This window comes from Saccopteryx leptura, chromosome 5 (genome assembly GCF_036850995.1).
Source record: "Saccopteryx leptura isolate mSacLep1 chromosome 5, mSacLep1_pri_phased_curated, whole genome shotgun sequence".
Classification (NCBI taxonomy): domain Eukaryota; kingdom Metazoa; phylum Chordata; class Mammalia; order Chiroptera; family Emballonuridae; genus Saccopteryx; species Saccopteryx leptura.
The window spans coordinates 68120446-68146681 of NC_089507.1; the positions used below are offsets into that span (position 1 = coordinate 68120446).

Below are 26236 nucleotides of genomic sequence, written 5' to 3' on the forward strand. Positions count from 1 at the left end.
GAAAATTACTGTGACTTACTAAGCTGCACAAACTTTAAGACATTCTTCCCCACAGCATTAAAATTCCTTAGCTTTAATACTGTTTCTTTCAAATGTGTTTTTTTAAACAGAAGAATAACTGCCTTTAAAATGCTTAAAGGAAAATACCCACACAGAATCAATCTAGAGGGGCAGCCTCATAACCATGTAAGATTTGACCTCATTCCATGACAAATGATTGAATGAGATGCCATTTACAGTGGTTCAGTACAGAGAAAATAAAGCAAGCACACACAACTTCTGCTTCTAGCCAAGTTGAAATAATGGGACAGGATTTACCCTCCTGCCCACAACAGCTAAAAAAATGGACAAAACATGTGAAGCAACTCTTTTCAAGATCCTGGACATCAGGCAACAAGAGACAGTGATATTCCCAAGAGACAGGAAAACAAAGTGAGCCTTATGATTGCCCAGCTTGCTAAATTGAAGAGACTTTCTAGACTGTGGTGCATGCGAGATGTGTGAAGCCAGGTGAAGAATGGTAGACTTTCTGAATTTAGGAGATGTTGTTTAAAGTCAAGGGAGACACAGGCAGCTAGAACTAATAGGACAGAGTGTTGGAGAGGTAAGACCTTCACAGAGAGAACCTTAGAGATCTGTAGAGGTCCCTTTTGAGTGTTCAGTTGAGTATGCAATGGCACTTGCATGTTAGGAAACTTCTTGAGCTGGAGTAGAGGGAACAGTACTTATGTATGCAAGGCCAGGAATAGTGCCTCTTCCCACAAACCACTCTGTAAAAACCTCAGGATTCATGGGGCACTAGGTAGAGTGCACAGAAGAATTTCCCCCCAGTAGCAAGAAATAATTAGCCCTAGACTGGACTAGCCTAACAAATCTATTATCTATTTTTATTTATTTATTTTGCTAGAGAGAGGGAGAGAGGAAGGGAGAGAGATGAGAAGCATCAACCATAGATGCATCAGTTTAATTGTTCATTGACTGCTTCTCATATGTGCCTTGATCCTGGGGAGAAGGGATAGTGGGCTCAAGCTGAACCAGTGACCTCTTACTCAAGCCAGCGACTATGGGATCATTTTGACAATCCCATGCTCAAGCTGGTGACCTTGGGGTTTTGAACCTGGGACTTCAGAGTCCCAGGTCAGTGCTCTATCCATTGTGCCACCATAATCAGGCTAGCCTAACAAATCTTAAAACTTCCAAGTTTTCAAATCATAACTCCATCCATGAGCAAAATTCAATACTTTTAAACATATTCAGCATCCAACAATTTGATAAACTTTACAATATATGGCATGCAATAAAAAATTTCCAGGTATGCAAAGAAGCAGGAAAATATAACCTATAATGAGAAGATAATCAAAGTGACTCAGAGCTAACAGATTATAATTAACAGATAAGTATATAAAATTATTTTTATGACTGACTGTTCTTCAAATGTTCAAAGGCTAAGTCGACTTCTAAGGATGAAAACTATAATGTCTGAGGCCCTGGCTTGTTAGCTTAGTAGTAGAGCGTCGGCTGGCGTGTGGAAGTCCTGGTTTTGATTCCTGGTCAGGGCACACAAGAAAAACAGCCATCTGCTTCTCCATCCCTCCCCCTTTTTTCTCTCCCTCTCCCTCTCCCTCTCCCTCTCCCTCTCCCTCTCCCTCTCCCTCTCCCTCTCCCTCTCCCTCTCCTCCCCCTCCCTCTCCCCCTCATTCCTGTAGCCATGGCTCTAATGGTTTAAGCAAGTTGGCCCTGGGCACTGTGAATGACTCCATTGCCTTGCCTCAGGCATTAAAATAGCTCAGTTACCTGAGCAATGGAGCAGTGGCCTCAGATGGGCAGAGCATTGCCCCACCCCATAGCAGGCTTGCCAGGTGGATCCAGTTGGGGCACATGTGGGAGTCTGTCTGCCTCCCTGCCTCTCTCATTTAATAAAAAAGAAAGAAAAAGAAAACTGTAATGTCAGAGATGAAAATTACACTAGGTGGAATTATTAGTAGATTAACTATTACAGAAGTAAATGTTAGTGAACTTGAAGACATGCTAACATAAATTATTCAAAATGAAACAAAAATAATTTAAAAAATGAACAGTACATAATTAGATTTGGGATAACTTCACATGCCTAATATATATGACATTTGAGTAACTAGAGAGGAGAAAGAAGGCATAATGTAAAAATATTTGAATAAATAATGCCTGACACTTTTCAGAATTTGATGAAAACTATAAACCCACAGATTCAGTGAACCCCAAACGTAAGAAATGTTAAGAAAATTACACCAACACCACCTGTAGTAAAAACAAAAATAATACCTTAAAGGCAGCCAAAGAAAAAAAAAAGGATATTGTGTAAAGAAAAAAGATAAGGATGACTATATATTTCTTCTCAGAAATAATGCAAACAAGGAAATAATGCAGCAACATCTTAAAAAAACTGTCAACTTGGAAACAATCTTTAAAAAATGAGGTAACAATGAAGACGTTTTCAGAGATACAGTAGCTGAAGGAATTCATCCCTAGGAGAAATGTTGAAGTCCTTAAGGTAAACAAGAAATGAAGCCAGGTGGACCTATAAAACAAAATGAAGAACCATGGAAATGCTAACTACATTGGTGTGTGTGTGTGTGTGTCTATATATATATATATATATATATATATATATATATATATATATATATATATATATATATATGATATTTTTTATTACATGTTTTTAAAAGGGAATTGACAAAAAGCTGATAAAAGTAGATTAATAGGCGCACTTTACAAGAATCTCAAAATGCATTAATGAAAAAAAACGATCAACATTTTGACCACTATTGTGGACAAGGTGTTTTACATATATAATTTCATTTAATCATCTAACAACCCTATGATTAAATACTCTTAATTTTCTTTTACAAAAGAGGAAGGTAAGCTATAGGACGGCGAAATACTGTAACTAGTTGAAGATTACATAACTGTTAAATGGATGGGCTGGGCTTAGACTCACTCTGTCTGACTCCAAAACTTAGGTACTTTACCATTTATCTACATTGCCATCAGGGAAGTAGGAAATAGTATAGAGCAGGTGCTAAGTCAAAGAGGATCAAGTAAGAGTTAAGGAGAAAGGAATAAAGAAAAGTTGGCAGATGGCTTGGCAGATAACATCAGTTCCTCACACATGTCTCATAGATTGTTTTCAGTTGTCTGGTCAGGGCCACTCAGGTTGGCACTTCTAACTAATTTTTTTTTTTTAATTAAAAATTTAATTCACAGATATTAGAGTCAATGAGTGCAGGTCTCTTTTTCTAGCTCACCATAGTTCAGAATGTGCCTTCTGCAGTTATGAAATGGGGAAAGACATTTGTAGGTTCTGTTTTTCTCTTTTTAAAAGATTTTGCTCATTGATTTCGTGGAGAGAGGGAGAGAAAATGAGGGGGTGAGATCATAGTTGTTTCACCTTAGTTGCACATCTATTGCTTCTTGTATGTGCCTTGACCAGGCAAGCTCGGGGTTTCGAACTAGCGATCTCAGCATTCCGGATTGATGCTCTGTCCACTCTGCCACCACAGGTCAGGCCAGTTGTATGTTCTTATATGAAGTGGTATAATAAATAGATTAAAGGGTTTACTATAAACACCATAGTAATGACTAAAATAACAACAAGAGTTATAGCTAAAAGCCAACAGAGAAGATAAAATAAAAATTACTGTCATTTCAAAGGCAGGAAAAGAAAAAAAGTGAGTAGAGACAAATTAAATTAGTAGAGACAAATTAAAAAATAGCAAAATGGTAAAACCAACTATATCAATAATCACATTTAAAGTAAATGGCTTAAACACCTTAATGAAATGGCAGAACTTGTCTTTAACTACACAATCAACTAATTTGACCTGACACTTACAGAACACACCACTCAACAACAGCAGAATGCACTTTCTTTAAAGCACAGAATATTAACCAAGATAGTTCATATTCTGGGCCATAAAACAAGTTCTAATGCATTTAAATCTATTCAAGTCATACAAAGCATCTCTGGGAAATCCTCAAATATTTGAAAACTAATACATGGCTCAAAGAGGAAATGAAAAAGTATATTTTTCAGGATACAGATGAAAACATAGTATGTTAATGTGTGGGATGCAACTGTTAAAGCAAGACTTAGGGAAAAACTTACAGTACTAAATGTCTCAAATCAGTGACCTTCAGTTTTCACCTAGAAAAAGATCAAAGTAGAATGTAGTAGAAAAGTAAGTAGAAGAAAGGATAGAATACAGATCAGAGGAAAAATCAAATATGAAGGTTGTGCTCTGTTGACCAAGGACTAAAACAGAACAGTTCTGTAAAACTTACCTATCCAAAAATCTCAGTACAAAAGGAATGCTACCAATTCCAATAATATATTATTGATTTTGGAAATACTTCTAGCATAAACCTATTAAGGTATAGATTTAGGTTAAGAAAGCTGAAATGCTCTTTGTAAAACAGCAGACTTAAAACTTATGTTTGATTTTTCAAATTAAAAGAAAACTTAATAGGCCTGTCCAGTGACGGAACAGTAGATAGAGCATCGACCTGGAATGCTGAGGTCCCAGGCTCGAAACCCTGGCGTCGCTGGCTTGAGCATGAGCTCACTCAACTTGAGCATGGCTCATCTAGCTTGAGCCCAGGGGTTGCTGGCTTGAAGCCCAAGGTCACTGGCTTGAGCAAGGGGTCACCTGCTTGGCTGGAGCCCTTGGCCCCCCCCCCCCATCAAAGCGCATATGAGAAGCAGTGAAACTAAAGTAATGCAACTACAATTCGATGCTTCTCATCTCTCTCCCTCCCTCTTGCTCTCTCTTTCTCAAAAAAAAAAGAGTGAAAACTTGATAAGAATATTAATTGTACTGATTATGATGTAATTACTAATGAAAGTAAGAGATTGTCATCTAGGCTCTAATTATTCACTAACAAGTTTGAATCTGCTATTGAACTATGCATTTAGTACTAACATATTTTAGTACACAGTTTGTTTTTTCAAGGTCCTAAGAATTACTTGATCTAATCATGGTAGATTGTAAGACTGACTCATAGTCTACTGATTGCAACTAACAACCCAAATTTTATTGGTCAAGTGCAATTTTAGGAGGCATATGCTGTTGAATTGATTTGTTTTCCCTAACTGAATACTTTTAAATTATGACTGACTCCCTAATAGTGCAGATGCAGAAATTACATAGTGACTATGCTAATAATATCTGGCAAGTCATTTTTTTTAATGAGAGAGAGAGACAGGAAAGGAGAGAGAGAGAAGGAAGAGAGTGAAAAGCATAGACTTCAGTTGTTCATTGATTGCTTCTCATACATGCATACATGCCTTGACCCTGGGCCCCAAACCAAGCTAGTGACCCCTTGCTCAAGCCAGCGACCTTGGGATCATGTCAGTGATCTTGTGCCCTAGCCAGTGACCCTGTGCCCAAGCCAATGAGCCCATACTATCTGGAGACCACAGGGTTTCAAACCTGGGTTCTGAACATCCCAGGTCGACTCTCGAGCCACAGTGCCACCCCGATCAGTCTGGCAAGTCATTTTTAAATTAAACAATATAAATGGTTGAATATTGCCAATTTTACATGATTCAGCCTGATAGTTGGTATATTTCAACAATACAGGTACAGTGTTCTTAATTAGTAACATATTTGTTAGTTAACTGTTTTCAGTCTCACTTTTATTCCCTGCTGTCTGTCAAATCATTAGAGTTATTTTTTATAACAGGAAGTAACTTGTCAGAAAATGACTTATGTATTAACTTGCACTCTATAGCATTTTACAGACAATATAATATTAGACTTGGAAACATAATAAGGCCACCCCATTCACCTAATATAAGAAAAGATGACATCATCCACATAGTTACATCCTTTGTGCTTGACCACTTCAGATCACTACCTCGAGAGTTTCTCTGTATCAGTGATTTTTAGCCAGTGTGCCATGGCATATTGGTGTGCCGCAGGAATTTTTTTTTCTTTAAGCGAGAGGAGGGGAGATAGACAAATTCCCACATGTGCCCCGACTGGGATCTACCTGGCAACCTAATACTCAAATAAGTGTCTGAGGCTAACAAACTCAGACCAACCCAGCTATCCTCAGTGGGGCCAACACTCGAACCAGTCGAGCCACTGGCTGTGGAGAGGGAAGATAAAGAGAAGAGGGAGAGTGAGGGGGGAGAGAAGCAGGTGATCACTTCTCCTTTGTGCCCTGACTGGGAATTGAACCCAGGACGTCCATAATTCAGGTGATGCTCTACCCACTGAGCCACTGCCCAGGGCCTGCAAGAATTTTTAAAACATGGAATATCTATTTCATGGGGACACTGACCTCTTTTCCCTTACATTGTCAAATTAAAAAATAACAGCCAACACAGCAATAGCTATCCCATGTGAATGAATCAAAATTATACCTATATTTTTGGCAGATTGGCAAAAAATAGAGTTTTTGATATGTCAAAAATTTTAGTAATTAGTTTATGTGCCATGAGATGAGAAAGGTTGAAAACCACTGTTCTATATGATCACAGACTGTATATTGAACTAAAAACTACTTAATTTTAAATCATTTGTCTCAATTCTACTTTTTAAAATTATTACCTTTTTATTGAATTTATTGGGGTGATATTGAGCAATAAAACTATATAGGTCTCAGGTGTACAATTCTATTTTATATCATCTGTACACTGTGTTGTTGTTCACCACCCAAGTCAAGTCTCCATTTATCCTCTGCATACCCTCTTCTACCTTTCTCCTCAACTCTATATTTTATTAGGAATACCATAAGAAGATTATTGCTTCCAGATGGCAGATATTTTAATGTTAGGAAATAGGCATACTTTATATTCCTCTCTGATCTGCAAAACAAAAACAAAAAGTCCCAGCTATTTCCAACAGAAAATAGTTGTGATCTGATTTACAAGGTCTATCTAGGCTGCTGTCAGTTTGAATTCATCACATTGTCTGCTGCAGTGCTATGTAAATAAATGAGTGCTGAAAAAATATTTGTTACATAAATGTATTGGGGGGGTCATGGAAATCCTTTCTGGTAGTTAATCACTGATCAAGAGCTGGCTAGAATGAGGAAGTTTAGCCGTGTGGAATATCTGAGGCAGGAGTGTTGCAGACAATGCAAGGGCTTGAGTCACTGCGGCTGAAGATGAGTGTATTGAGCTGAAGGGGAGAGGAAGTGGCTGTGGTAGAGAGGTAGGTAGCCTGGGGGAAATCGTGTAGGGAGCTGTTAGTTTGAGTAGGGATTTGAGATTTTATTCTAAATAGAATAGGAAATCTTGAAGCAGAGGAGTGACATGATTAGATCTGCATTTAAAAGGGACCACTGTATCTACTGTATTAGGAATAGATTACCAAGGAGCAAGAGAGAAAGCAAAGAGACTTGTCATAACCCTATTGTCATAGTTTTCTAGATCTTCATGATCCATTATGGTAGCCACATATCACCTTGGGTCACTTTTTTTTTTTTTGTATTTTTCTGAAGCTGGAAACGGGGAGAGACAGTCAGACAGACTCCCGCATGCGCCCGACGGGGATCCACCCGGCACGCCCACCAGGGGCGATGCTCTGCCCCTCCGGGGCGTCGCTCTGCCACGACCAGAGCCACTCTAGCGCCTGGGGCAGAAGCCAAGGAGCCATCCCCAGCGCCCGGGCCATCTTTGCTCCAATGGAGCCTTGGCTGCGGGAGGGGAAGAGAGAGACAGAGAGGAAGGGGGGGGGGGTGGAGAAGCAAAGGGGCGCCTCTCCTATGTGCCCTAGCCGGGAAGGGTCCCCCGCATGCCAGGCCAGCGCTCTACCGCTGAGCCAACCGGCCAGGGCTACCTTTGGTCACTTTTAATTAATTAGAATGAAATAAAATGTAAAAGTTTAGTTCTCTTGTCCATTAATAAACTGTCTTGCTAAATCATCCGTTTTCCCTTAAGAATAGAATTTTCTTAAGCTTGTATTTCCTGTAATCATATTCTTTGTGTTACCCTAATGCCATTTACTTAATATTTTTAAAATACCTCATTCTTTGCTTAAATTTACTTAATTAAAAAGAAAATCTTAGATCAATATTATTTCCTTAAATGGAAAATAATTAAAATATTCCGTAAGTTGAAATTAAGTACAAAAATCAGTAACATTATGATACATGAAAGCAAACATGTTATTAAACATAAACTATGGTAACATATCCTGCGTGCAGCAGTGTTCCAAGCTTAGGACATGCCTCTGTTTAAATAAGAGAGATTAGCAAGTAAAGCAAACAAGCTACCACTAAACTGGAACTTTCTCCATGACTGAATTAGAAATGTTGAAGAGAATTAAAAGCAGAGTAACTTGCTTATTGTGGAAACCAATTTTCTAAAATTTAGCTCCAGAACTTTTCTCTCACTACTAATATTACTCTTAGAATTGCTCCACTTTAAACCAAATGTAATAGGGATATTAGGAAAAAACCATTTTGGAATCTGGAAATGTATTATCGTGATAGGAGCTGAATTTGGGTCTTTTTACCACGCTGTTTCCGCTCCTCCTAAGATATGGAAGGCTTCCAGGGTTATCACTTTTCTTCATCTGTAATTTTAATGTAGTTTCCGCATGTTTGCTTATTAAAATAGCAAGCAATGCCCCCCCCTTTTTTTTTAGCAAGAGAGTCAGGGACAGAGAAATACAGACAGGGACAGACGGGCAGGAAGGGAGAGAGATGAGAAGCACAATTCGTGGTTGCAGCAGCTTAGTTGGTCATTGATTGCTTTCTCATATGTGCCTAGACAGAGAGCTACAGGAGACCGAGCGACTTTAGGCTTAAGCCTGTGACCATGGGGTCATGTCTGTTATCCCATGCTCAAGCCAGCTACTCCATGCTCTAGCTGGTGAGCCTGGACTCAAGCCTAATGAGCTGGTGCTCAACACAGTGACCTCAGGGATTCAAACCTGTGTCCTTGTCCAACACTCTGTTCTCTGCGCCACCGCCTGGTCAGACAAGCAATGTCCTTTTTTTAAGTTAAACTTTTTCTTTGTATTAGATATTTTAAAAATCAAAGAACTGAATTTTCTTTGTAGCTTAAGCCTATCTTAGGCTAATGTGCTTGCAAATGCAACGTGTATTTTCCTCTTCTTTATCAAATTCCCATCTGTGAGCTGCCAAAAGACTGAGAAGTCCAGTTGTTTTTTTTAATTATCTTTTCACTGAAATCTTTCACTAATCTTTTTTTTTAATAACAATAGCTCACATATTAAGCAATTATTATGTACCAGGCAAATGTTCAGAGATTGATGTATATATTAAGTCAGCAATTTGCATTTTTCAGATCAACAAATGAATCTGCCCATTAGCTCAGTTCAGAAGCAAAAAATCCCTTCCCTTCCCTTCCCTTCCCTTCCCTTCCCTTCCCTTCCCTTCCCTTCCCTTCCCTTTCCTCTCCCTCACTCTCCCTCCCTTCCTTTTTTTCTTTGCAGTATGTCATTAGAGAGAATAATATATTCTATAACTTGTAAAGTTTATACAACAGTGTAGTAGACGGACAGACATGAGCAGAGCAAGGACGATGGACCAGGTACAGGTCACCATGGCAGAATGCCCTGGGGAGGTGTAGCAACAGGCAAAACTGGGAATACAAGGACCTGGCCCTCAGGGTAACCTTTCCTCCCCTTTTATATCTCTGGTCATGAGTTTCAGTCCCTCCCCTGACCTTTTCTCCCCAGCAAACTGCTTGTCATACAGGTTAGACCCCTTTATAGGGGGAACACATAAGGGGCAGGGTAACAGCCTCATGCAAACCCTTGCATGAGCACTCTCTTAAGCATATCCAATGCCTACGGATAACATCTAGGCCTCAGTTGTGTTTTAGCTCCAGGCTCAGAAAAGCAGCAGAACCTGACAAGCGATGCCATGGCTGACCTCAGAATCAGCTGTGTTGACTAATGACCCCCTAGCACTGACCAATCATTGGAGCCCAGGACCCTGAAAGGACACACTTGGAAAGCTGATGAATATTCTATTGAGATCTGCCCCTGGGAGCTCCCCTAAAATACCCACCCTTAAAGCCCTTAGAGAGGAGGACCTAGTGTGTTCTACCTCTCTTCCCCCCAGGTGCCTTTCCTGGACCCTTCTCTCTCCTGAGCTCTGTAACTTGTTTCCTGAGCCCATTTCCTCTACCACTCACTTTTTCTACCTCTGTGACCTTTCTAAATAAACTTTCTCTTATATTTTGACTCTTGGCTCTGAATTCTTTCTTAGCTAGAACTCCAAGTACTGAAGTTGCTGAAGTGAGGTCCAATTGCTGGGAACATTCTGGTGCCATTTTCACACCACCAACAACAGAACTGAGGAGAATAGAGATACTCCACTTCCCTGGTTTTGGAGATAATGGAAAAACTTTCTTCCTGGCCATTTTGACATGTTCCTTCTTCTGTTAAGTTATGAGTAGATAAAAACCCAAAATTTAGTAATGGTTTTCTTATGAGTATATAACATTAGAACTGTACTAGGAGGATACTGAAAGTTGAGAGTGTAACCAGACATTTCATCCACTTAGATACATGAAATCTTTTGTTTACTTGAGCACAACAGAAGTCTTCTTGAGGGTGCTCTTTCATTTATGCCGTGACGTCACTAACATTATAGATGATTTAATATAAACCACAGAAAATAGAAGATGTTAAGCATCATATTTTTTTTAATAATAATGTTTGTATATACTGGGCCACATTCTCCTTGAGTGATGAACACAGACTATAATTAACTTACCACTATGCTCATTAGTTACATGCCATTGTTTAAGTCTTGTTTGTACAATCTAGACTACTGGAGCCCTAGCCATCTGCATGTACTCCTAGATATTCTCCAATAGATAAAGTCATGACTCTGGAGGTGATTTTAGAAATATTTGTCAAATGACTGTTACTACTTGCAGCCCCAGCTGTTTCCCTCTAATTACCTGAGTGTTTATGACTCACTAATCACTGATCACGGAGATTTCTCTTTGTTTAAGTGTCTGTTGTTTCTGGAAGTCTGTGTTTCTCTTGAAACCTCTCCTATCTCTCTCTCCCTAAAACACAGATTTACCTCACTCTGTCATGTAGGCCAGTGGTCCCCAACCCCCGGGCCGTGGACCAGTACCGGTCCATGGGCCATTTGGTACCGGTCCGCAGAGAAAGAATAAATAACTTACATTATTTCTGTTTTATTTATATTTAAGTCTGAACGATGTTTTATTTTTAAAAAATGACCAGATTCCCTCTGTTACATCCGTCTAAGACTCATTCTTGAGGCTTGTCTCGGTCACGTGGTACATTTATCCGTCCCACCCTAAAGGCCGGTCCATGAAAATATTTTCTGATATTAAACCGGTCCGTGGCCCCCAAAAGGTTGGGGACCACTGGAGTAGGCTACTTTCTACCCCTAACTGGACCTTGTGCTCCTAGTTTCTCACTGGCTTCTGAATTTCTTACACTCAGAAGGCACACAAAGCCTGTGGAGGGTACACAGATGGACTTCACACTGCAGGCCATCAGTGGAGACAGTCTTTTGTTAGGGGTATGATCTCTTTAACAATTAGTGGATTAGTGGATCAAAAATGCTTATATTCACAATAGGCAATGAAATACTTATTTTAAATATTACTCTCCACTTAAAACAAGAAAGCCATTAAATATAATCTTGACTTTACCATATAAATTTTAATTGAGTTCAATTTCATTCTCAAGTTTCTAGAATTATGCCATTGTGCTCCCAAAGATAATAGAAATTTTTACAAAGCTAGTGTGCCTCTTTAATAAAATACATGTTGGCCTGACCTGTGGTGGCGCAGTGGATAAAGCGTCAACCTGGAAACGCTGAGGTTGCCGTTTCAAAACCCTGGGCTTGCCTGGTTCAAGGCACATATGGGAGTTGATGCTTCCTGCTCCTCTCCCTTTCTCCCTCTCTCTCTCTCTCTCTCTCTCTCTCTCCTCTCTATAATGAATAGATAAAATCTTTAAAAAAAAATGCATGTTCACAATTCCTTATCTGCAATTCCAGAATACAAAAATGACTGAAAAAGCAAGAGTTTTTGTAATTCATTGGAAGACAGTCCTGACCTGAGATTTCTAGTCACAAAACCTGACTTGAACTGACATGAGGCTATTTATAGTTTTTATTTATCCCACTTGGTGTCAATATTCATAGGTTTTGCTGCAGAAATGGTGATGTGTTAGATTACTGGATGCTGCCCTGGACCTTTGCTGGAAGTGTTTCATAAAATACAGTATAGGCACTGCATTAATTACTTTTCTCAGATCTGAGAAACCCTCACTGCTAAAACACAGCTGGTCCAGTTTCTCTTAAGTGGTTGGGACCCTTGTATATAAACAAGAGTATACCTAAGAGATAATAGAGGTTAGGTTTTTTTCCTTTTCCTTTTTTTTTTCTTTATTGCTTTTTAGAGAAAGAGGAAGGGAGGGTGAGACAGACAGAAATGTTCCCAGACCTGGAATGAACCCACAACCTTTGCGTATTAGGACTATGCTCTGACCAACAGAGCTATCTGGGCAGGGCAGTTTTATTTTTCATTTTTCTTTCCTATTCTTTTGCTACTTTTTGTCATATTCTTTTCCTCCTCCCACCTCCATTTCTTCCTCTCCATCTTCTCCTCCTTTAATACTGTCAGTAGCTATACCCCAACTAGTGCTATCAAACATTTTGATTGACCTTAATAAATACTATAGTTCAGTGTTTAAAATGGAATCCATACAACAAAACCTTAAATAAACATTGTTCTTTCTTACAATTTTCTGTGCTTGGTGTCTTCAGAGGTCATTTGAGTTAATATTGCAGCCTTGTCATTGGGTCATTTTAGTTTCATCCTTCTTACATATGGGGTCACTACTGTACATTAGAATTCTGTTGAATTTATCTTCAGATTTGTACAGTATGGAAAATAGGGGCATTGCCCTATGAACCAGTCTTAACATAAATTATAAATTTTACTTTTTATCATTAACTTTAGCTTAGATTTTTCTGCTAATGTTAATAAAGGCTAATTTTTCAAAAACAAACATTAGTTTTAAGAAAGATAATTACAAAATACATTATGCAGGCTTATGGAAAGTCTTTGGTAATAACTAAATAAACACATAAAATCCTTTTTTTTTTTTTTTTTTTTGTATTTTTCTGAAGCTGGAAACGGGGAGAGACAGTCAGACAGACTCCTCCTGCATGCGCCGGACCAGGATCCACCCGGCATGCCCACCAGGGGCGATGCTCTGCCCACCAGGTGGCGATGCTCTGCCCCTCCGGGGCGTTGCTCTGCTGCGACCAGAGCCACTCCAGCGCCTGGGGCAGAGGCCAAGGAGCCATCCCCAGCGCCCAGGCCATCTTTGCTCCAATGGAGCCTTGGCTGCGGGAGGGGAAGAGAGAGACAGAGAGGAAGGAGGGGGGGGGGGCGGGGTGGAGAAGCAAATGGGCGCCTCTCCTGTGTGCCCTGGCCGGGAATCGAACCCGGGTCCCCTGCACGCCAGGCCGACGCTCTACCGCTGAGCCAACCAGCCAGGGCCCACATAAAATCCTTTTTAAAGTAATAAAATGTAGGCTAGAAAAATCTTATTTGCTGTGAATGTAATTCATCTGTTTCCAGTGATGGGACTCTAGGGCTTACATGAAAGAAAAATTGGACTTTAAATTTATAATCAGTTTGTGTTTAACAAATCAGTGAGATTACTATTTTAAATTAAAAGAGATGCACAATTATGAACCTTTTTTGGATCCTGATTTGAACAAGTACAACTTAAAAAACCAACCCTATCTGAAACAATCGATCTCTGAAAGAGGTAGGATTAAGGAAAAGCCACTCCTTCTCTGTCTCTATTTCATTCTTTTTTTTTTAATTTTTATTTCTTGATTTTAGACAAAGGAAGGAAGATAGAGAGAAACATTGATTTGTTGTTCCACTTGTCTATGCATATTGGTTGATTCTTGTATGTGCCTAGACCAGGGATTAAACCCACAACCTTAGCATATCGGGACGATGTTCTAACCAACCGAGCTACCCAACCAGTGCTCAGTTTCCTTTTCTTATTACTCCTATTCCTCTGTTCTTTTGTGTTTCTTGTATTTGCATGTATTATTGCCTCAGTGATCCCATGAAATTACAGCATTTTAAAATACACCTATATGCTGACAATATCTAAATATTTATTTCTGTCTCAGACTTTCCCTTAAGCTCCAGACTCATATATCAGCTATCTACTTTACATTTTTACTGGAATGTCTAATTAGCATTACAAATTTAACATGTACAAAATTGAGCTCTGAAATATCTCAGACCAGCTCCTCACACAGTCCTCTCCATCTTACTTAATGGTAACTTCATCCTGCCAGCTTCTCAGTGCAAGAGCATCTAAGCAAATTCCTTTGGTCCTTACCTCAAAATATTTCCATTTCACCACCACCGATCAAACTACACGATATTTGTTGATTGAATGAATAAAAACCTAGCACCTACCAATGCCTACCACATTGAGTTTTAATAAGTGTTTAAATGAATGAATGGTTAGATAATCTAGTTAATGCATCAGCCCATTCTCTAACAATATATTTGACTTCTAGCTTTATTTTCTTTTTTTGATACAGCTTAGATTCCTGGTTCATAACTCAATAATTCCTGGTGTAATTTCAACTGTTTTTCTTCTATTATAGCCACTAAGCAAACGTTTGGCTTCCCTGTTCTTACTCGTTGGTTGCTAAATGCAACCAGGAAAAAGCTGAAGCTCTGACCTCTGGCTCTAGGGGCAGCAAAGGAAGAGAGCCCCTGGGGAGCAGTAGTCTCCGTATGGGATGATTAGTGATTCTGCAGCTATGTGCTGCAATGCCGCACGTAGTTCCTGTGCTCTGGTTAGTGTTTCAGTTTTCTGTGCTGAAAGGGTATCACTTAAAATTGCCCTTAATTCAATATCCAAGAATATCCAATTGCTAGAAATCAAAGGTTAATACAGTAAGGAAGTGCTCCAATGGCTAATCTCTTGAGTCATAGGGAAAGTCTGACATTGCTCTCCTTTTAGAATTTTATCAAGATAATTAAAGGAGTTTTTGGAATTGAGAATTACTTTATCTGAAGTTTGCATTTCTTGCTGGCTGTCAGCTCGGGTATGTTCTCAGCATATCTCTCCTATTATTATGTGTCCTTGCCATGTGGCCCCTCAACAGGCAGTTCACAACATGGTAGTTTGCTTCTACAAAGCCAGCAGGAGAAATCTATCTGTTTTTGAATCTTTTTTCTAGTCAGCTCCAACAATCTTTTATAACATAACCTAATCAATTGAGTAACTATTCCTTGATATTCATAAGTTCTACCCATGCTCAAGGGGTGGGGGTTACACAGGGCTGGTATACCATCCAGTGGCCAGAGATCTTGGCGGGCATTCTAGAATTTTGTCTATCACAGTAATTGATCATCATTTATTCACACCCCACATACATATTTCCAGGCAAAGTACTCCTACAGTTTCCAGGATTCTCATCCCATTAAAGCATTAGCTCAAAGTCCAAGATCTTATCTAAATCATCTAAATTTGGTGTGTTTCATCTATCTGTGAATCTGTAAAATTAAAGAGATTTTCCCAACATTTTAACATAAAACATCGGGTCAGGCATGTGATAACTATTGCAGACATCTGATTCAAAGGAGGAAAGGGAATACTTAAAAGTAAAAAAAGGGAGTCACTGGTCTATAACAATTTTGAAATCCAGGTTGGCAGGTCCTACCTGGAGTTTTTAATTAGAAATAATTCTTAATCTGACCTGTGGTGGTGCAGTGGATAAAAGCATTGACCTGTAATACTGAAGTCACCGGTTTGAAACCTCAGGCTTACCTGGTCAAGGCACACAGGAGAAGCAACTACTATAAGTTGATGCTTCCTGCTTTCCCCCCGCCTTTGTCTGTCTCTGGCCTCTCTCTAAAATCAATAAATAAAAATTTTTTTAAAAAAAGAAAGAATGAAGGAAAGAGGGAGGGAGGGAAGGGTGTGAAAGAGGGAGGGGGAGAGAGAAAGAGAGAGAGAAAGAAAAGGAAGAAAGGAAGGGAGGGAGGGAGATGAAGGAAAGAGAGAAAAAGAAAGAAAAGAAAGAACATTCTTCTTGACTGCCATCTGAGTCTCGGTTCTACATGCTGAATCCTACTTCCTTTTTCAAAGAAGGTGCCACATATTTGGAGATGAGTCGTTTCATCAACCTTTTTCCTGCCAAAAAATTTGGGAGAGTCCAACAACTTCTTTCCATTTTATATTCTGTTTCCTTTTAGTCCAAGTTGGAAGTATTTATGCTGAAACAGTTTTCTTAAGAACTCGGGCATTTATAGGTACTCACTGCAGTAGTCAAAAGCTGCACCTACAAATTTTTTCAGGATAATACTTTTTCTGTCTTTGCCTCTTGATGAGATGCTAAAGGACAACTCTGAAGTTCACCCCAGATTGTTAAAACTTTGAAAGGGCCGTTTATTCACTCCTATGACCTTCAGAAATTTCAGTAAAAATCACCTTTTTCTCAATTGTGTTTTTGGCAGTCATTTCTGACTTTTAGCATCTTGTTATCTGCAGAGGCTGGACATTTTCAAGATCATCTCGTTCTGATTCCTTTCTCTTTAACAGCTCTTTTCTCAATTTACCTCTCTCTTGCATTTTACTATAAGAAGCAAGAGAAAACCAGGTATCACCTTTAACACTTCACTTGGGAATCTCTTTAGCTATATATCCGTCTTTGCCAGTTATAAGTTCTGTTTTCCATGTAATTGCTGGACATGGTCACCATGCTCTCTGCCACTGCATAACAAAGATCCCCTTCACTTTCTAATAGCATGTCCCTCACTTCCTTTGTGCTCTCACCAGCTGTGTCTAGTTTTAAGTCAAAATGTCTATTATGGCATTCTCTGTTATGCTTCTTAAATATTTTCCAAGCTTTCGCTCTCTAACTCCAAAGTCACTTTGACATTTTTAGTTATTGTTACAGCACTGTTCCACTTTCAGGTACTAAAATCTGTACTAGTTTTCTAGTGTGACAAATTACTACAAATTTAGTGGTTTAAAGCAATACAAATTTATTAGCTCACAAATCTTTTTGCTTAGGAGTCTGGACTCAGACTAATGGTTCCCTTTTCAGGACCTTGCCAGACTGAAATCAAAGTGTCACCCAGGACTGATGCGATCTGAGGCTCAGAGTTATATGCCAAGCTCTTTGGTTGTTGGGAGATTTCAGTTTCTTGTGGTTGTAAGAGCATTTTCTTGCTGGTTGTTGACTGGGGTGCACTGTCAGCACTAGAGGCCACGCTCAAGTCCTTTCCTGTGCCATTCTACATATTTAGGCAGTTCACAACGTGGAAGAAATCTTAGGGCAATCTTAGAATCCTGCTTGCAACTCTTAATTTGTTTACTGCAGTATAAAGGACAAATACAAATTATTTTACTTGGTTTTTTGGCTTTATACTAACTTGTCTCCTTTAGTGGTTGTCCACTCTGAGATATTTTAAGGCTATATTTCTTGAGGAAAACCAATATGTTTCCTAAAACTGATTTTAAGAAAAGTCAGTGTAACAGTGTTCTTTATAGAGGAGGGCTTGCTATAGAAAGACAATCCTCAGAACCAAAATTCTGCCATTACATGGTTTTGTGGGTCCCTCTCAGTTGGTGAGGAGACATACAACAAATGTGAAATTTGGGATTTAACTTAATTCCTCAGTTTAAATGATACAGAGAGACTGAAGAATTTCAGAGTTTTTCTTCTGGTTTTTTGAAGCTGTCCTTTGAAAGCAGGGAGCAGGCATATGTGATTTCTATTGAGATAAGTAGTTGACATGAGCCAGAGACCCAGAAAGGCAATTTAGCCTGTGTTTGTTTTGGTTTCTTTTCTCTCACTGAGAAAGTGCAATGGAAAAGTTGACAAATATGTATTGCTTCAACTTCAGTAAAAATGTTTAGACACATGCTGTTTTCTACCTTGAGCAACATCCAATTAAAACACTGAATTTTCTCTCTTTTTCTTCATAAAATCCCATTTTTTGTCATTCTTTTTTAACTATATTAGGCAACAGTGGTTTTTTTTTCTCTACCACCTGATCTATACCTCCTCCTAATGGACAGAAACATTATTGTATTTATTTTGAGAGATTAGCTTTAGTCTTTTAGAGCTCTGATAGTGCTTTTATTGTTGTCTTTGTGTTGCTCATTCTGGATCAAAATTTAAAAAGTAGAAATAACCACATTATTTAAATTGTCCTGGAATTACTGCAGTTATCATTTTACCTTTAAATGCTTTAGGAAATTATAAATCTAGAGAAAAACAGGAAATTGCTATTTGGAGTAATGGGTTTAAAAAAAATGCTTGTGTCACCAACCCACAAATTCTAACTTTATATCCATAAGTCATATGGCATCTTACATGTACTTTTACTGTGTAAGGAGAGATCTTCCCCCCAGCCATGGATTTTGTTTTCTTTAGTTTTATAGTTTTTTTGTTTTGTTTTGCAAGAGAGAGCCAGGGACAGACAGACAAGAAGGGAGAGATATGAGAAGCATCAACTCTCAGTTGCCGCACCTTAGTTGTTCATTGATTGCTTTCTCATATGTGCCTTGACTGGAGAGTTCCAGCTGAGCCAATGACCCCTTGCTCAAGCCAGCAACCTAGGCCTCAAGCCAGTGGCCTTGGCTTTAAACCAGCAACCTTTGGGTTCAAGCCAGCCACCCTGGGGTCATGTCTATGATCCCAGGCTCAGGACAGTGACCCCGCACTCAAGCTGGTGAGTCCATGCTGAAGCTGGATGACCCTGCACTCAAGCCACAGAGAGACCTTGGGTCTCAAACCTGGGTCCTCAGTGTCCCAGGCCGACAACGCTCTATCCACTGTGCCTCTGGCTGGTTGGGCTAGTTTTATAGATTTTTAATTTAATGGGAGAAGTTAACTTTTAGAAAACAAATTTAAAAAACAATTAAAGAAAACTGTGTTACCTGAAGTTGGGTCTTGGTTTCTTTTGACAATTAAAAAAAAATCTAAACAGGTTAATGGTTCAAAGAATAGTAATGCTTTTCTGGCTTTGGTCTGGTTTAGTTTTTACTTTCTCTTTTTAACAGTTTTATTGAGGCATAGTTGACATAAACTAAACTGTACACATTTAAAGTGTATAATTTAGTAAGTTTTAACATATGTTTGCACAGTGAAACCATTATCACAATAATGATTGTATTCATCATTTCCAAGCATTTTCTCAAGCCCCTTTGTAATCAATCTTAGGTGCCTCTCCGGAGGGCAGTGCCACCCTCAGGCAATGATCTGCTTTCTCTAACTACAAATCAGTTTGCAGTGTTTAATAATTTTGTAGAAATAGAATCATAAATTATATACTTTTTGTCTAGCTTCCTTTACTCAGCACAATATTTTTGAGATTCATATTTTTGTATGGATCAATAGTAGTTTATTCATTTACATTGCTTAATATCCCATTGCAAGAATATACTAAAATCTATTTATCCATTATTCTTTCACCTGTTGATAGACATTTACTTGTTCCTAGTTTTTGGCTGTTACAAATAAAAGCTGTTATGAACATTTGTGTATAAGTCTTTGTTATGGCTATGTGCTTTAATTGTATTGGGAAAATATTTTGAAGTAGAATGGCTAGCTCATATTATAGGCTTATATTTAACTTTTTAAAGAAACTCTTTGAACAGTTTCCCGAATTTTACATTTCTACTAGCAATGTATGAGTTTTGGGTCCTCCACATCCTTGTCAACACTTGTATGGTCATTTTTTTTTCATTTTAGCCATTCTGATAGCTATTATGTAATTGTGTTTCATATTTTAATTTTTCTGTTAATTAATGATGTTGAGCATCTTTTTATGTGCTCATTTGCCATTTGTATGTCTTCTTTTTTTTTTTTTTTTTGTATTTTTCTGAAGTGAGAATTGGTGGGGAGGAACGCAGACAACAGATTCCCACATGCACCTGACCGACCGGGATCCACCCAGCATGCCCACCAGGAGGTGATGCTCGGCCCCTCTAGCGCCTGAGGCAGAGGCCACAGAGCCATCCTCAGCGCCCGGGCCAACTTTGCTCCAGTGGAAGAGAGAGATAGAGAGAAAGGCGAGGGGGAAGGGTGGAGAAGCAGATGGGCGCTTCTCCTGTGTGCCCTGGCCGGGAATCAAACCTGGACTTCCACATGCAGAGCCAGCGCGCTACCATTGAGCCTACTGGCCAGGGCTGTATGTCTTCTTTAAAGAAGCATTTATTCAAATCTTTTCCTCATTTAAAAAAATGGGATTGTTTATTTTCCTATTAAGTTTTGGGGAGTTTTTTATATATTCTAGATCAGGGGTTCCCAAACTGCGGCCCCCTGAGACCATTTATCCGGCTCCCGCCGCACTTCCGGAAGGGGCACCTCTTTCATTGGTGGTCAGTGAGAGGAGCACAGGGCAGCCTGTGCTTCTGGAGTACTGTATGTGGCGGTGCCGCAAAGCGTGGTGTCACGTACAGTACTACTTCCGGTGATGCGGACGCATGCGTCACGGCTCCGGAAGCGCGTCATATCACTTGTTATGGCTAGCAGTGACAAATATGGAACCGGACATTGACCATCTCATTAGCCAAAGGTAGGCCCATAGTTCCCATTGAAATACTGGTCAGTTTGTTGATTTAAATATACTTGTTTTTTATTTTAAATATTGTATTTGTTCCCGTTTTTTTTTTTTTTTTACTTTAAAATAAGATATGTGCACTGTGCATAGGGATTTGTTCATAGTTTTTTTTTATAGTTCGGCCCTCCAACGGTCTGAGGGACAGTGAACTGGCCCCCTGTGTAAAAAGTTTGGGGACTCCTGTTCTAGATACAAGTCTTTTATTAGTTATGTGATCTGAAAATATTTTGTTTTAATTTGCGGGTTGTATTTTTATTTTCTTGACAGTTGTTTTTAAAGAGCAGAGGTTTTTTTTGTTTTGTTTTTATGCTGTGCTAAGATAGAATGGACCACCTCAGCAGTTTCTGAGGCTAATACATAATTCATTCCTGTCACCACCATTATTTTAGCAAACCTGGCTCCCCTGACTTCTGCAACATCATGCAGAGGTTTAATTTTGATAAAGTGCAATTTATCTTTTTTTCTTTTATTGATCAAACATGTAATGTTGTATCTAAGAAAACTTCTTCTATTCAGGATTACAGTGATTTTCGCGTAACTTAAGAAAAATGCCTCCCAGGTATTATAAACATAAAAGCTTAATTAAAAATTAATTAAAAATAAATATTCTTACTTAATAAAAACTTCTAAAATCTGGTTCTTAAGCTATTAAAGTCAATTTGAAGGGGCTTTGTGATTGAGTGTATTATCCCATATTCAAATTTAGTTAATTAAACTCTTCAATATTTTGAAACTGCATTTTATAGTTTAAAGCCTATCTTTAAAGTATTTAGTAGTCTAATTAACAACAACAAAACCTTCCCAAGTATTTAAATAAATTTTATTTTATTTTATTTTTTTATTTTTCCAACATTAGAAGCAAGGAGGCAGTCAGGCAGATTCCCGCATGTGCCCAACCAGGATCCTCCTGACATGCCTACCTGGGGCGATGCTCTGCCCATCTGAGGCGTTGCTCCATTTCTGCCAGAGCCATTCTAGTGCCTGAAGTGGAAGCCATGGAGCCATCCTCAGTGCTGGGGCCAACTTTGCTCCAATGTAGCCTTGGCTGCGGGAGAGGAAGAGAGAGAGGAGAAGGGTGAGGGTGGAGGAACAGATGGGCGCTTCTCCTGTGTGCCCTGGCCGGGAATCGAGTCTGTCACTTCCACACGCTAGGCCATTAAGACTTAAGTTCTCTTATATGTCCCAGTGGTATTTTATAAATTTTAAAATATCTCAACTAATTTTCTTAATTAACATTATTTAAATTGGAATCACAAGGCCTGGAATCTGTTTTCTAACTGACCTTATTCTCTTAAACATTATAAACAGCTAAAATACCAAATATGTACAGATTCTTTAATTAAAAAAAATTAATATATGTGTTTGCTTCTCTTAAACTTTTATAAACTTAATTGTAAATTTTTCTGGGTAAAATACGCCTGCAAAGTTGGGGATTGCCTTCCAACTTACTATGATTTCTTACTGCTCAATAAGGAGTCCTTAGCCAGAGTGGTGAGTAGATCTTTGTCCAAACTAGTAGCCACACAAGAGCTCGATTTTATATTAGCTTTGTTCTTAAAATAAGATATTCTTAAGGCCTTGATTCTTTAGAGTCAATTTAAACATTCCTAATTCATTAGTTTACCCCTGGACAGGTTATATCACTTGATTGCTTTCAATTAATCTGTTTACTATTTCATTTTGTTAAAATCACTTATGTGTTTGCTATCTGTGAGTGCCACAAATCCTTCAGGATTAAAATGACATCTGTTAGAATCCCTTTGTGGCTTCGTCTGTGGGCACAGTTTTAAGGTCATGAGATAATACTTTTGTTAACCAAAAACATAATAATGGTTCTAGTTATGTAGTGCAATAATTAATATCTTATTTGAAAATCTTTTCAAAAACTGTTTAGTTATCATGCCCACAACTTTTAAGAAAAATAAACTGAATAAAATGTTTATTTTTATTGTAAAGCAGGACTATCTTAATAGTAAATTACGCTAGTCCTGTATCTGTGCCCCAAGTTATCTAGTACTATATCTAAAGGAAACAATTGAAGTAATAGACTTAAAATTGTTTCCCTCACCTATTGGTTGACTTCAAGCTATTTTTTCTCCACATTTTTTCCCCCTGCCTTTTCCACTTTTGTATTTTTTTCATTCCCTTGTCTTTTATTCGGACATAATGATAAAAAGTTCATAAAAATAACGGAGTTGATAATGGTCAACAATTGCCAAATATAGTGATGACATACAATTTATAAGGTATAATTTTGTTGTTTGATTTTTAGAAAGCTGCTTTAACAGTACATTAAATCTTAGGATTAAGTGATTACAGGAGTAAGGCAATTTTTTACAATCTTAGTTATATTTGCTAACAAAGCTATAAATTAAAAATATCAAATGTAGCCTGACCAGGCAGTGGCACAGTGGGTAGGGCATTGACCTGGGATGCTGAGGACCCATGTTCCAAACCCCAAGATCTCTGGTTTGAGAGTGGGCTCATCCAGCTTGAACACAAGCTCACCAGCTTGAGTGTGGGGTTGCCATGGTATCATAGACATGACCCCATGGTCACTGGCTTGAGCCCAGGGGTCTCTGGCTTGAAGCCCAACATCACTGACTTGAGCAAGGGGTCAATGGCTTGGCAGGAGCCCACCCCTTGCACCATCAGGGCACATATTAACATATTAGAAAGTAAACAATGAACAATGAAGGTGCCTCAATGAAGAATTGATGCTTCTCATCTCTCTCCCTTACAGTCTGTCCCTGTCTGTCCCTCTCTCTCCCTCTCACTCAAAAATATCAAATTTAATCTTTTAGATAGATGACATTGTTTTACAAAAACAAATGTTTCTTCTGTGTTTCAGAATTTTAACAGATTCTAACCAGAGATGCATAGAGATACTTCACTGAATAGAAACAGTCTATTTCATTAAAAATGATTACTAGAGGATTGCCCTGGCCAGGTAGCTGAGTTGGTTATAGCAACATCCTGATATGCCAAGGTTGCAGGTTAAGTCCCTAGTCAGGGCACATACAATAATCAACCAATGAATGCATAAATAAGTGGAACAACAAATTGATGTTTCTCTCCCAATTCCTTTTTCTCTAAAACCAATAAATTAAGGGGCAAAAAACAGGGTTAATAAAACATAATTAAGACCTGATTGAATCAAGCAACAAAAAATTGTGTTAAAAAGTTACTTTGGCCCTGGCCAGGTGGTTCAGTGGATAGAGCGTCGTCTTGGCATGCTGGGGTCACGGGTTCAATCCCCAGTCAGGGCACATGGGAAAAGCAACTAATGAGTGTACAACTAAGTGGGACAATAAGGTGATGCTTCTTTCTTTCTTTCTTTCTTTCTTTCTTTCTTTCTTTCTTTCTTTCTTTCTTTCTTTCTTTCTTTCTTCTTTCCCCCTTTTTTCTCAATCAATGGAAACAAAATTTTTTAATTAAAAAATCTTTTTAGCGCGGGCTCATCTGGTTTGAGCAAGGCTCACCAGCTTGAGCCTGAGGTCGCTGGCTTGAGCAAGGGGTCACTTGGTCTGCTGTAGCCCTCCAGTCAAGGCACATATGAGAAATCAATCAATGAACAACTGAAGTGCCTCAACAAAGAATTGATGCTTCTCATCTCTCTCCCTTCCTGTCTGTCCATATCTGTTCCTCTCTCTGTCTCTCTCTGTCTCTGACACACACACACACACACACACACACACACACACACAAATATATATATATATATTGCTCTGACCAGATGGCTCCATTGATTAAGGCATGGTCCCGAAGCACAGAGGTTGCCGCTTTGTTGCCCAGTCTGGACACATACAGGAACAGATCACTGTTCCTGCCTTCTCTCTCTCTCTCTCTCTCTCTTTTCTCTCTCCCATCCTCTCTCACTAAAATCAATAAATTAAAATTATTAAAGTAAAATTTTTGAAGTTACTTTTTTATTTTCTTATTTATAGGAAAAATTCTATTTGACAACTGTTTCTTTAAAAATAAATAAAGCCAGTATATTTAGATTTAAAACTTTGTGTCTATAATATACTGGCTGGGTAAAAGTAGGTTTACAGTTTGGATGGAAAATAATCAATAATTAATAATAATACAAAAATAAGCTCTGTTTCGTGTACTTAGAACTGTAAGTGTACTTTTGCCACACCTGTATATTATCCTTTGCTTTACAATACAATACAGAAGATAGAATCAAAAGCAACTTATTTTGCCCATCACTTCTCTCTCTTTCACTCACTTTCTTTCACTAGAGGAAGTTCTTCCCTTAACTCAATGTAAAAACTCACATTTATAATTCTTTTTACCCTTTTATAATAGTACTAACTATAATGAGTTAACTGGAAAGCACAATGTCAACTCCATAATTAAAAGTGCTTAGTCAGTATAATAATCAACACTTCAGTCTTCATTCAAAGCTAAAACTTTCCTCTCTCCTAGCTGTAAGTAGCTGTGGGTAGGAGACAGTGGGGTTGGTTTGTCTTGTTGCTTATCTCCTCACTCACTTGCAAGTCGCTGTATCTGATGATCTCATCAAGACTTAACCTGGGAGAAGGAAGAAAGGTAGAGAGGCAAACAGGTTTTAACCTGACTCCTGTTGGAAATGGCTTCATTTTTTTTTAACTCGATATATACTTAAGTGTGACCTTTTCTCGTGTGTACTTTTGTGGGTTCTTCAGAATCCTTCACTGGAACCCAATTACCTGTGATACTTCAAAGTTTTTTCCCTCCTACTAACCAATACCTAATAGTTCCTCCTCCTCTGCTCTCCGTGTTTGCTCGTCTTCCCCCTCTTCCGCCCCTGCCCCCATTCTTCTAGTGGTACCCAGAGAATATTGAGTGGTATCCTGGGTAGGGCTTTTTTTTAACAGCTTTATTGAAATATAATTCACATAGCATAAAATTCACCTTTTTAAAATGTACCTTCAGTGGTTTTAAGTATAAGCACAGAATTGCAGAGCAGTTACCACAATATACATTTTTGGCACCTTTTAAATCATCTGGACAGGATTTCATAGCTCCATGCTGACCCTCTGTGTATGTAGCCCTGCTTCTTGCCCTGTTCCCCCTATCCCCTCACCCCCCACCACACACATACACACACACACTCTCTCTCTCTCTCTCTCTAATGGAAGAATAGCTAGTTCCCAGTACAGCATGCTGCCTCACTCCGACTCTCTTGTGTGCCAGCTCCTCCCCACTGGCTGCTGCCTCCGAGTGACAGCCAAAGCCTTTTGTTCCCTCAACATCAGGCCTCAGTCTGGGCTGTCCACCCTAACACTCGGGAACACACATCACACACCCGATTCTCTGTTGAAGCATCCTCACTGGCTTGAGGTGAAACAATGACACTTTCCCCACACCCCTCCTGTTTGCGGGAAGCAAAAAAATCAGCACAACTTTCCAAAAAGATTCTCCTTATGCAATTTTCTCTCTACTCTTTATCTCTGTGTGTTGAATTTAGAGCTATCTGGTTCTCAGACATACATATTTCTTCAGAAATTTGCAACAGGGTCATCTTTTTCACAAGTCGTGTTAATAATATCTGATAACTGATATTATCTCAAAGCCTGTTGAAACTTCCAGTTTAAT

General features: G+C 38.8%; 1 protein-coding gene and 1 non-coding gene across 6 annotated transcripts in view; one reads left to right on the top strand and one right to left on the bottom strand.

Moving 5' to 3' along the window:
* PTPN13 (protein tyrosine phosphatase non-receptor type 13) overlaps nt 1-26236 on the top strand; it is a 213712-nt gene that overhangs the window by 26666 nt on the left and 160810 nt on the right. The window lies entirely within an intron of this gene.
* Nucleotides 20958-21092, bottom strand: LOC136407345 (small nucleolar RNA SNORA66). The gene has a single exon (XR_010751890.1). It is a non-coding gene; the product is annotated as a small nucleolar RNA SNORA66 (small nucleolar RNA).